The sequence below is a fragment of the Crocodylus porosus genome, unplaced genomic scaffold, assembly GCF_001723895.1.
Source record: "Crocodylus porosus isolate Cpor-Errol unplaced genomic scaffold, CroPor_comp1, whole genome shotgun sequence".
Classification (NCBI taxonomy): Eukaryota; Metazoa; Chordata; order Crocodylia; family Crocodylidae; genus Crocodylus; species Crocodylus porosus.
In genome coordinates, this window is record NW_017728947.1 from 34,727,729 (window position 1) to 34,741,160 (window position 13,432).

The following is a 13,432-nucleotide window of genomic DNA, read 5'->3' on the forward strand; positions in this document are numbered from 1 at the left end:
TCGGGGGGCAGATCAGGCCCACAGGGGGTTGCTGGGGTCCAGGAGGGTCTGGCAGGACTTACAGGGTCCATGGGGGGGGTCGGGGAGGACCAGGGGCACTTTTTAGCCCCCTGACACCTCCCCCACCCCAGTGAACCTACACCCCATCCCCCAACTCCTCCCTCCACTGATACTTACATGCTCAGGTCCCAGCAGTGGCAAAGGCTGATAAAACTTGCAGCAGCTTCTAGGATGAGAGATTGGAGGCGGCTGGCTGGTCTGTGGTGGGGGGCAAGGGGCTAGGGGGCTAAAATGCCAGGTTGGGGTGGGGGGCATGAAAAGTGCAGCCCTGGTCTAACGTAGATCAAGTATGTCTGACATGACATGGATCCAGGTGTATCTTAGACTGGGTTCCACAATTTTTAGACTGGTCCGCATGCATGTATTTTGTGTACTGTTACAGGTTTAGACCGATTTCTGATCACTGAGACCAAGTCTAAGTGTAAGGTGTAAGGTCTGCACCTGGGAGGAACTAAGTTAGATCAGGTGGCCATTCTGAAACTGATCTAACCTTCTCCCTCCCCGACAAATGTCTGCACTTAGCCTTGAAGTCATTGTGAACACTGCAGGTGTAAACTAACAACACCATGTGACAATTTCGGAGTAAGAATCTATTCAGTAGACTCTCTATAGAGAGAACATAAGAGAAGACATTTTAGCTTTGAAACCAGGGTAAAAGCTTTCTTTTGAGACACATCCCATGGGAATTATTAATGGCCACAATTGGTCAGGCCCTGCATTTTACATCTCACCCAAACAACAGGAGCCCTGGGAAAAACACATCCTCTGAGTTATCAATACTATGTGAGAAGGGCAGGAGCAACATTTCCCCTCTCTCCCTCTCTCTCTCTCTCTCTGTGTGTGTGTGAAAGAGAAAATTTCAAACCTTGAGGTAGAACTAAATTTTTGCACCTCCTCATCGTTTTGATTTCACCAGTCCAAACACATTATTCTTGGGTAGCTTTTCAGTTTCTCTTATTAAGGACAATATGATTTGACTGTCTGTATAGTTACCTTTTTCATGAAAACTTCAGGAGAGAAAGGAAAACCAAAGAGTAAGCCTGTTAAGCAAATTATATCAAATGTGCAACCTCTCCCCAGTGCTTATTAGCTGTTCTGCAGGAACTGCTCACTCTGATGAGGGAGATGTGTAAAACACTGGCGCATTAAGCCTGGGCCCTGCTGCCTATTATCAGCTGAATCCCTGTTAAGGAAAATCCCAGGTGCTGACACATTCCCACATGGCTCTGCTTCCTCCCAGAGTGAGAACACAGCAGAAATCACTTGACAGGCAGGTTCCTCTTTTGTCTCTTCATTAGGGACCAGAACAAAACTGAGAGTGACCTTGACAAGTTGGGGTAGGCAACACTCTTAGCCAAAGTGCTGCTCTAAAAGGCATCCATCTGTGTTCCTTATCAAGTGTTTCCGAGAGGACCTACATTTCAGTCAAGACTGGCATTGGATCAACCTATTCTTGAGACTCAGGGTTTTCAGCAGTGTGTCAGAATCTAGGAAAGCAATAGTCCTAATCATATAATGCATTCCCTAAATCTCAGTGTTCAGCTGAGAGGGATTTTATCTGTGGAGATTTTGTACTTAGAAGGGCAGAAGGTTAAAGTCTTAGAGCCTGTTGTGAAAAGTATCAGGTGAACTCAGCACCCACTGAAGTCAAGGATGTCTGATGAGATTAACTTTCTGCATGTATGTTGTCATTCTTAATGACTATTATTTATTCAGTTGTGTAGCACCATCCAGATGGGGCATATACTTCATAGGACTGGTCCTCCACTATACTCCTAGCTCAAGGGTGGGCAAAATGTGGCCTGGGCCCCAGATGCGGCCTGCCAGGCTATTCTATTTGGCCCACAGGGCCCCTAAAAAATTTAGAAAATTAATATTTATCTGCCCCGGCTGCCTGTCAAGTAGCCCTCGATGTCTTGCCAAACTCAGTAAGTGACCCTCCACCAGAAATAATTGCCCACCCCTGTCATATCTGTTTATAATGCAATCCAAAAGTTAATAATCAAGAGGTAGCATTGGATTGGATCATTCTGAAATATGGATTTGAGGTGGTCCACAACTAGAAGACTGACCTTGTGGAGTCTTTCCTGTAAATTTTCTCCTCTTATAGTGCCAAAGTGCAGGACTCAACTGAGTTTAGAAGAGCAAGATCCCCTAAACCCACAGATTCTGGGATGGGGAAGAGCAGCCTCAACTTCACTGAAACAGGAAGACAACATTTTTTCCTCTGTGGGTGCGTCTACCTGAGACACTACTGCACAGTTGTTACAGTGTGTTTATTTAGTACTTGTATTAGCAAGTACTAAATAAATGTGCAGTAACTGGAATTACTGTGCAGTAGTGCTAGCAGACATATTTTGGTGACATTACAGTGCAGTAACCTAATAATACTGTGCAGTAGCATATTAACACTGCCCATGCTGTGACGCACTATTGCACAGTATTTTTCAGCTGCTGTGCTGTCAGTGTCTCATGTAGACATGCCCTGTTTATTCAATGCCTAGTGTAAAGGGATTCTAGGGCACAGACAGAAGTGACAATTTTCACTCAATCTGGGCCACAGAAAGTGGTCTATTGCTGTGACCAAACACAGGTGCACAGCTGCAGACCCCTTCACAAATGGCCAATCGGGTGAAAATCTGAACCCTCATTGTAGGAGGGTTCCAATGAAGACATTTCAAAACAAAGCATCTTCTGTAACTTCTGTCTGCACTGCCTCCCAGCCTACTGTTTTCAATATGGGAGGCGGGGAAGGAGAGTGGAGAGAGTTCAGTCTGAGTTTTATTTCACCCCCCACTGGAGGGTGAGGTGGGTGTATTGGAGCCTCCTGAGGGGGGGGGGTCCTCCAATTCACCCACCCCACCCTCCAGTGCTGCCTGGGGAGCCCCCCAAACTAGATGCAGGTTGGCAACAGCAGTGAGATTGCCCCTCCCTGCTAGAACCAACAGTGAACTTCTGTTTGGTCTGGGGGACTGATGTAACTCAAAAGGCTTTCTGCAGAGCATTCAGAATTAGAGAGGGGAGCTGCACTGCTGTCTGTGCCCCTAGTCTATGACTGGGCTTCCCAGGCACTACTGAAATACATAGATGAGAAATCATGGATGACAGTGGAGGATGCATGGAATATCTGTATTTGTTTTATGAGAAGTAACTATGACTCAGTTTTCCCACCCACTTCTGTGTTGTGACTCACTGTGGCAGAATGGGTTAATGTCTTCCCTAGCAAAAAGGACATAAGAGCTGGGTATTGATCATGAAGGTACATCTGGCTTGGTCTTAATGAACTATCAAGTGCTGTCAGCATCTGAAAGGAAGACCAATGACCGGGCATTAACGTTTAACAACTGGCAACTCAGGGAGACCGAATATGTGAAAACAGTGTGGCTGGAGTTTGAAACAAAGAGTTAAGAAGTCAGGACACCGAGGTAAAGGCTTTGTTGCTCACCATAGGGAGAGGTGGAATCCTGCCAGTACAGATGTACATAAGCTTTATTTTGCCATTTTTACGGTAAGGATACTAGTATACTGTTTTCTAGTTGGCCAATAAAAGCTGTCCATTTTCAAAAGGCTGTTCCAAGTTGCATGGTCTTGATGAGGGAAAATTCTCCAATACAAGTTCAAATTTTCTTGTGCTTGCAACAGGAGACAACATGGAAAATGGAGGTGCTGGAGCTAGTACCCAGTCTGAAAGCAGTGGAACTGCAGGGCTTCATCTTGAAAATATGGAGATATAGGGCCCAGTGCCCCAGGACCTGATACAGAAACAGAGACACTCTCAGGGAAACTGTGTAAAGCTCAGAGGGAAGCTCACCCTGTATTTCTGTGACAAGGGATCCTGCTTCCACTGTTCCCCTCATAACATACTTGTGTCTTCTCCCCTCTCTTCCTGCCACCCACCAGCATATCTTCCATGGAAACTGTTCTACCAATGCCTCGCTGCTACCACTAAGAAGACTCAAAGAAATAATACGTTTTTAGGGTTGTAGGTTGTAGCCATGTTGGTCAAAGGAAACTTACAAAACACTTCCCAGAGACGAGCCTATGAACTCCACTTCATCAGTCTCCTGGATACTAAAAATCATGGATTAAATATAGACATTGGATTTGTGACACATTATAACCTGCCTGACATCTGACTTCCCAGGTACCTCCCCACTATTCATCCCCCTTCTCTCTCCCCCCCTGCCCCCCCAGCCCGTTTCTCACCCATTGGCTCTCAATCTACATTTTCACTGATCCCTGTCTTGTATGCATACCAGCCCAGCCTCTGGCTTCTTTACTTTTCATTCCATCCAGGAAGAGCACACACCAACTGCTGAAACTTCCTTAGCCTGACAAAGGGTTTTTGAACCTGAAAGCTTGCTTAATAATTGTTTTCCAACTACTTAAGCTGGTCTAATAAAAGATACCAGATTCACACAAAGAATCTTGTCTTCCCTAATACATTTTTAAGCTTTTAAAAATATCTTCGTAAGTAAAGGGTGGACATGAGCACAGATTGGTGCAACACTGAGTCTGGGCCCTTCTTTAGCTCCAGCTCAGTCTAGTATACAAATCCCATGAGCAGCTTTCACCCAGATCTCCAAAAGAGGCAGGAAAGAGATGGAAGGGACTAATGGAGGTGGTATTCCACCCAGGCAGGTGGGAATCACCCCTCTTCTCCAGTGGGGATACTCTAGCACTTTAATCTTTAAGTGTAAATAACTGGAGTTGTTACTATTACTAAATTCAGCACAATAATTTTCATCTTGGCAGCAAGCCTTTGGCCTGAGTGACAGCTGTATGTTGGGAAGATGTGAAAGATTTAATTAGCGAATGACTGCATTTCTAGGATTCTGTATGAATGGGATTGCTTTCCTGGAGAGAGCAGCACCTCTGGCATCTCATTTAGTGATTACAAGAAAGCTTTTTTTCCTGTTGTTAATGAACTATTTCACTCTACATATCTAGGCTTATTTACTGAATTAATCATCATGATACCCTTAAGGATGGCCTCCCAAAATGATTAAGTGGGTCCAAGAAGGTATTTCCTGCTCTTCTCATGGACATTATTAGCCTTTTCCCTTTGTTCTCACACAGGGAGTAAGAGGTAATTGGCCAAGAAGGCACTAAAACCCTACAACTACTGCAGTTCTCCTGTTGTACTGGTAGGATGATGACAGGGCCCTCATCTCCTCTGTGACATGTTGTAGGGAGCTTTGTGTTTTTGTGCTTTGCAATTGTGGTTCGTGAGAGTTAGGAATGGATGCTTTTTTTAGGAATCTTTTGTCAAGGCGTTACCTGTAAATGCAGGGTACTGGCCTGAGAGACCCCTTCTGCTCCTAAGGTTGCAAAGGTTTGCATTGTATTACTACTACCCCATTTCCCCCTCAGGTCCTGCAAAAGGGATGGAGTTAACACCTATTGATTGCTTCTGAGGAAGGCGTATTTCTCTTTGGTATACTATGCTGGGGCTCAAAGACTTGTGACTCCATTATGTGTGTTGGAGAGGCTGACCCTTCTAATATTGCTAGAATAGATGATTTCCTGTTGACTGGGTTTGAGACAATAAAAAATCAATTCCCCCGTTGACTTCAGTTGGGACAGGAAGCTCTTTGCAAAGGTTCAAACTGCAGTTTAAGGAAAATTAATGAGGGAAAGGAAATGGTTCATTGAAAGCAACATGACAAAAATTTCAAAGGAAAAGAAGTAATTAAAAATAAAACAGAGTAACTCATTTTTAGGAAATCCTTCCATGAAATATTTCTTTGCTAGTATGAGCCAGTGATAGCTGAAGTGCCTAAACTGCTGAAATGAAAAATGTTCTGGGCTCAGAAAGGTTTCACTGTGATTATCAGGATCTTCAAGCAAAGAAAATGAGGGAAGGTATTTCTGTCATAAACAGTTTTGCTCTTACCATGATGGCAAGTAAAAGATGTGCTGAGGTGGTCAAGAGTAGACTGAAGTTTCTTGTTACGTCATTCTCTCAGACCACCAAGTTCTTCGGTGACCCAAGGTCTTTGCTAGTGGAAAACAGCTTGTGATATGAAGGGAACTGGTAGTTCTCAGTCCTGATTCTTCCTGCCCACCAAGGACAACGGCCAACTGACTGAAAAGGCATGAAGGAAGAACTACTCTCCCATCCTTATCTGTGATTGTTTGGGGATAAGTATCAGGTTTCCTGAAGGAAGTTTGCATGGCATCTCAGTTACAGTGTGAACCAGTTAAGGACTTCGGGAGTTGATTTCCAGGCATGCTCCATGCCCAGGGTCTCACTGACTTTGCATGGAGTTGTAGGTGCTCTGAACCTCTAGAAATTAAGACCCAAATTTAGGTTAAACAAAGACAAAGATGCATTCAGCAGGGCCAATATTAAGAAGCACATAAGCTCACACTAGACAGAGAGAGTGCCAGCACCATCTAGGAAACAAGGTAGCCCATCCATCATCGTCTCCACTCTGACATCTTTGGGTTGGATTCTAATCTGTAGTGACACTGGAATAATTCTATTTACTTCATCAGAGTCACTCTGTATTTGCACTAGTGTCACCAGGATCGCAGTCTTTCCTTGGCTTTTATTCTATTTCAACACCTCTACTACTCCCAAATAGCTACGTCATAAATTTCTCCTCGCTCCTCCCATGGGAGGGAACATAACTAGAACTCCAAAGCCTCCGAGACACTTCATGTTAATAAAAAAAAGTGAGGTGATGGCTCATCAGAAAGGTCCCCAAGGAAGCATTTGCCATTGTCAGATCTTGAAAGATGATCAGCCGTTAGATTAATCACCCATAAAATATCACTTAGGCCAAAGTGAGTTAGCTAAATATATGGTCTTATGAATTTGCAAAGTTCCCCTTTAGGCTTAAAGGCAGAAAAGAATAAAGAGACTAAAGTGACGGGGTTTTACCGTGTAAGCACCAAATGGGGCATCTCCCTGGCTTTGCCTGGCAAGGTTTTACTGCTCTTACAAAGGGTCTTCACCTCGTGGACCAGTCCAGCATTCACCATCTCAGTTATTATCTTCACAAATGCTAGATTTGGTGGGCAGGATGATGAGAACAGCCTGTCTGGAGGTTAGAATTCAAGTCCTAAGCAGTGTCCATCTGAAAGGAGAGGGGGTGAAATGGGGAAACAGCTTTGTGTCTCATCTTGTTGGACAGTGACCCCTGCTGTCCAACTGGGAACAGTGTTGACAAGAGTCCTGCAAAATGGGACCTGTTCAAGGAGATATGGCTGAAAACAAAGGTACCATTTAGTTATATATTGTGCCCTGGTCAATCACAGTGAGGATTTAGGCTCTGCATTTTATATTCTATTCACTAACAGCTTTTTCCGCCCTTAAAGTGGCTTCATCTATTGGAGGATATGGCAGAATACAACCCTGACAACTGTTTTTTGGTGAGAAGGAGGAACAAAAGCATGAGAAAAGTCGAATCATGCCATTTTCCAGTCAGGGAGCTGAGCTAATCTCTGTTTTGTTCACTCAAACATCTTCCTGGAAGACGTGATCATCTCCTGCCACATTATAAACATTAAGTAACCCAGTCTCTAAGGGACAGATAAGATTACTTCATCCACCACCAAAAAGACAGCGACCTTTGGAGCAACACTTTTCAACAGTGCACCCTGGCATGACTAAGGGATGAACAAACATGCATTTGGAGCAGTTTCAAAAGGGGACCAGGCACTGTTGCTCTGGACTTTGTAGCAGCTGTATTGTTCTAAAATCTATATGCGGGCAAGCCAGAAGCAATACAAACCAGAAATACAAAAACCCTCCAACTTCAGCACTCCTGTCTCCAGGGTTAAAGCTGTGGCAGTTTTACTACATTTGTGTCACTCCCAGCCTGTGCATGTATAACTGTTAGAATATAACAGCTGCTGCATGGTCCAAAGGACCAGCTCTCTCTCCCTTTTTGAAACTGCTCCAAGTGTCCATTTGTCCATGGCTGCAACAGCTTAGCTGAGCATCTGCAATTGCAGTTGAAGAACGGATACTGTGAATGTGGAATGCAATTAGCCATGTGGAACGTAGGCAATATACTCAGGGCAGACCTTGGATTTTCATGGGTTTATTTGCAACATCTGTCAAGGGAGGATGTTTTGGGAAAATGCTACAAAATGCTGAATGTTCTTGATTAATGGGAGAACAGCAGGACTTAAGGCAAGATTCATATCGGGGTGAAAATATCTAACTCACTATTAGCATCTTCTATTTTTGGCCTCCCTTCATGGAGAGGAAAGACAGTTCATCGGGACTTGGGCTTAGTTCCCAGCTCTAAAACAGATGTTCTTTGTGATCCTGAACAAGTCACTTAATCTCTGTGTGCCTGTATGGCTCATCTGTGTGCCTGTATGGCTCATCTGTACCTCACAGAGGTGTCACAAGGGTACAGGTATTAACCTTTGTGGTGTTACTGAGTATGTAAGTGCCACGAGGTCTCATTTTATCTAGGACTGATTGTCCCAGTTTGACCCAGATCAAAACAGGAGTGGCACAGTCATTTGCTCACATTGCCCTTCCAACTGCATTGCTGATTCTTTGTCAGTAGGTGAACAGGGAGAGAGCACACTGGCTTCCTTGTCCCTGAGATGAACCACAATATTTGTACAGAGATACAACAGGATGTCTAGGGAAAAGGCTTAGTGCATTTAGCCAGAATATTTCAGGGGGATTTGAAGCATGACGGTGGGTGTGTACATCTGTATAATTCCAGGACAAAAGGCTTTCTATTGGGATAAATGCAATGTCTGAACCACAGAAAGAAACACTTATTTTTGACCACCCAATCCTTGTAGAAAGGTGTGGTGGTTGAAAAGTTGAAGTATCTTGCTATGACTCCAGAGGAATGAATTCAAAACTTGTTCCCCAGTTGATGTAGCTGTAAATGGGTACATTTGGTTTTGAGAGCCAAAGGTGGCTGGACATGATGCTAGCCATATCCCTTTCTTGTGTGCTATTTGTTAGGGTGACTATATTTGGATCTTGGGGAGCACTGGATTTGCAGCTGAATACAAGGCTGTAACTTGTGGCCTAGCAAAGCTGCTGACCACAAGACAGAATGATATATAAGCCAGCCATTTGCTTATGCTAAGTAACCATCTTAATTGTGTCAAACATCCTCTCAGAAAAAGCAGCAAGTCAGTCTGTGTGTTGTGAATGAGGTGAAGCTTTAGGAATGTGGAAGATGGTACAACCTGGGATAGAAAAACAGATTGGAATGTGAAAAACAACATGTAATTGGTAACAAAATCTGAGATGAATATATGCAAAAAGCTGAATGGTGATTGGTGAAGAAGCCTCCAGAAACTTCCAGGTTTTGGTCAAAGTCCGCCCATTGACCGAAGAAGTAAGTTCATGGCTTTGGACATTTGCTCATAGCAAAAAAGCATGTAAATGAATGAAATACATAGGCAATTACATGTTAATGAAGTAAACAGTAAACAGAGGCAGAGCTTGAGATGGGAGGAGAAATGGGTGGAACATGGGAGGAGTAAGGGTGGAATAAATGGTAATGGGCATAAACCAAAGTACATAAAATGTGGAAAAAAGTATTGTTCAGGGCAGCTCCCTGGTTTGTTGGTTTTTTGAGAGCTAGTCCGAAGCTGTCTCCATTCTGAATAAAGCTGTTGTGAGCAATGTGTGCTGGTGTTTGCTCCCTGCTTGCTCTGGCTAATGAGTAACAGGTTCCATGGGCAATTAGATCATCATCTCCCTAGTCATTGGGCATGGAATGGAGTTGGGGTCTAACACTATTGTCTACAGAAACTGGTGTGCCTTAACCACACTAGCTCAGGGTTGTTAGGTTTGGAAAGACCTTTATCACGAAACCCTTCACAAATCAAAAGCAAGGATGTTGTAATTTTATGATTACTGACAAATCAGCTCACTTAGGATTTTACCATACATGTAATTATTGGTAACACAGAAACCCTCTTGATTTTTGTCACCACCTATAATGCAAGGGAGGAGGAGACTACCTGGAGGATGCAAAATCCCTTGGAGTTGTAGGAAAGTCCTTTTACACCTGAAAAGACTTTCTAGGAGTCTTCTAGTTCATCCCTTTCTAGGAGTGCAGGGGAGCCTAGGGCCTCCAATGGGAGACTCACTTGCCTGTACACAAATGCCAGGAGCCTGGGGAACATGAGGAGTAACTGGCCCTAAATAGAAATGACTATGATTTTATAGGGATAACAGAGACCTGGTGGGACTCCACCTATGACTGGACCAAATGTGTAGATGGCTATACCTTGTACAGAAGAGATCATGTTGAAAGAAAAGGTGGGAGTGTAGCTATCTATGTGAAGGAGCAGTACACTTCCCTACAAGCAGAGATTGGCAACCAAAGACGGCAACTTGAGATTTGGGTTACAATATGAAGGGAATGTGGTGAAGAGGATGTAATGGTAGGTGTCTACTACAGACCTCCAAATCAGGAGCAAGAGCTTGACCATGAATTCACTAGGGAACTGGCTGAGGCTGCATGCTCTCAGTACATGGTTGTCATGGGAAACTTCAACTATCTGGACATCTCATGGGACGAGCACTCAGCCAAATGCAATTGGTCGCAAAGCTTCAGCACATGCATGGATGAACTCTACCTGTCTCAAGAGATTTATGGGCTGGCATGAGGTAAGGCATTGCTGGACCTGGTATTGGCCAAGGTGGATGATCTAATCAGTGACCTAAGAATCAAAGGGAAGCTGGGAGACAGTGACCATGAGTTGATCACTTTAATTATCCATCGCAAAGCTGGTGAGTCAGCCAGCAATACAGAAGTCCTCGACTTTAGGAAAGCCAACTTTTATAAACTTAGGAGGCTAGTTGTCTAGGCCCTGAGAGGCCATAAGCTGACAGGAAGGGGAGTCCATGATGAGTGGTCACTCCTTAAGGAAGAGATCCTTGAAGCACAAACAAAGTCCATTCCAGCCCGTAGGAAAGGTAGTAAAATGGCTAACCAACCCCTTAGCTAAATAGGGAACTCATGGACCTCCTGCATCTAAAAAGAGAAGCTTATAAAGGATGGAAGACAGGAAACACTACTAAGAAAGATCTTGGAAAAATTCATCAAAGAAACCATTAACAATAGGAAGGCAATATTCTGAGGGTCTACTACAGACCTCCTCACCAGGATAACAAGCTAGACAAGGTATCCTCCAAGCAGCTTTCAGATGCCATATAGGCAAGGTAGACAGTGGTCATGGGGGATCTAAATTACCCAAATATCAGCTGGGACGAACAGGCGGCCAAAACAAGCTGCTCAAGGAGGTTCTTAAACTGTGTGCAGGACCTCCACCTAACCCAGATGTCCAGTCCCACGGGTGTCCAGTCCCACCAGGGGTAGCGCCCTGCTAGACCTGGTCCTAGTAACAGGGGATGATCTTTTGGGGGACCTGTAACCTGGGTGATATTGACCACCACTTGGTAGAGTTCACTATCCAATAAAGGGTGACAAAAATATCCAGTGATACTAGAGTTTTAGACTGCAGAAGGGCCAACTTTACTAAACTTAGGAACCTAATTAGTGAGGTGGCCGAACTCAAGTGCATTGGGCTAATGGGGCTCCAAGAGGGTTGGAAGTCACTCAAGGGAGTGATCCTTGTAGCACAAAAGGAGTCTATCCCCTTATGCAGGAGAGGGGCTAAGCGGATAAAAAGTCCCTTTGGCTGAACAGGGAACTTCAGGAAATACTGGGGGCAAAGAAAGAGATATATAGGCAGTGGAAGCAGGGGGCAGCCACCAAGGACGCATACACCACCCTGCCGCGCTACTGCAGGGAATCAGTTAGGCAGACCAAGGCAGGACTGGAGCTAAGGCTGGCTACAACAATCAAGGGTAATAAAAAAGTCCTTCTACAGATAAATAGTGAGCAAAAAGAAGGTGCAGAGTAGCATAGGGCCCCTGCAAGACAAATCTGGTCAGTTGGTGGTTGACGCAGACAAAAATGCTGAGCTCTTCAGTAAGTTCTTCACTTCAGTATTCCTTAATAATGACCAAGACAATCCTCCCACCTTGAACATAGACAGATGTCCAAAAGACACCAGACCACCAAAGGTTAGTGCTGACTTAGTTAAAAAGCACTTGGAAGGGCTGGATGGGTACAAGTCAACCGGCCCAGATGACCTCCATCCACAGGTGCTGAGGGAATTGGCCAGTGTCTTTGCTGAGCCACTGGCACAGCTGTTTGAGCTCTTATGGTACTCTGGACAGGTCCCTGAGGACTGGAAAAAGGCCAGTGTGGTGCCCATTTTTAAGAAGGGGGGGAAGGGAGGAGCCAGGTAACTTTAGGCCAGTCAGTCTTACCTCTATCCCTGGGAAAATACTAGAAAAAATCATCAAAGAGCATATTTGTGAAAGCCCAGCAGGGGAAAAGATGCTGAATGGAAACCAGCATGGGTTCATCGCAGGTAGATCCTGCCTGACAAACCTTATAGCCTTTTATGACAAGGTCACACACTGCCTTGACACGAGTGGAGACCAATGTCATCTACCTGGATTTTAGAAAGACCTTCGACACAGTTTCGCATCCTATTCTCATAGGGAAGCTAACAGGCTGTGGAGTGGATGCCTACACAGTTAGGTGGGTGGCTAACTGGCTTAGGGACTGCATCCAGAGAGTGGTGGTTGACAGGTCATTTTCAACCTGGAAGGAGATGGGCAGTGGGGTCCCACAGGGTTCGGTCCTTGGGCCAGTATTATTTAATATCTTCATCAGTGATTTGGACAAGGGTGTGTTGATCACCCTTTCCAAGTTCACAGATGATACCAAATTATGGGGCAAAGTTAATACACCTGAGGGCAGGAAGCAGTTACAGGCTGACCTGGACAGGTTAGATCAATGGGCGGAGCGTAATAGGATGCAATTCAACAAAGATAAATGTAAGGTACTCCACCTAGGAAGGAGGAATCCCCAGCACACCTACAGATCAGGGAACGTCTTCCTCAGCAGCTCAGAGGCTGAGAGAGAACTTGGAGTCATAGTTGACTCCAAGATGAACACGAGCCGGCAGTGAAACAAGGCTATTAACAAAGCCAATCGCACCTTGTTGTGTATTAGCAGGTGCATGACCAACAAATCCAAGGAGGTGATGCTCCCCCTCTATGCAGCACTAATCAGGCCACAGTTGGAGTACTGTGTCCAGTTTTGGGCGCCGCACTTCAAGAGGGACACGGAGGATCTGGAACGGGTTCAGAGGAGGGCCACCCACATGATTAGTGGTCTTCATGAATGACCCTATGAGGAGAGGTTTCATAGATTTCATAGACATTAGGGCTGGAAGGGACCTCGGGAGATCATTGAGTCCAGCCCCTGCCCAAAGGGCAGGAAGTCAGCTGGGGTCATAGGATCCCAGCAAGATAAGCATCCAATTTACTCTTGAAGGTGTTCAA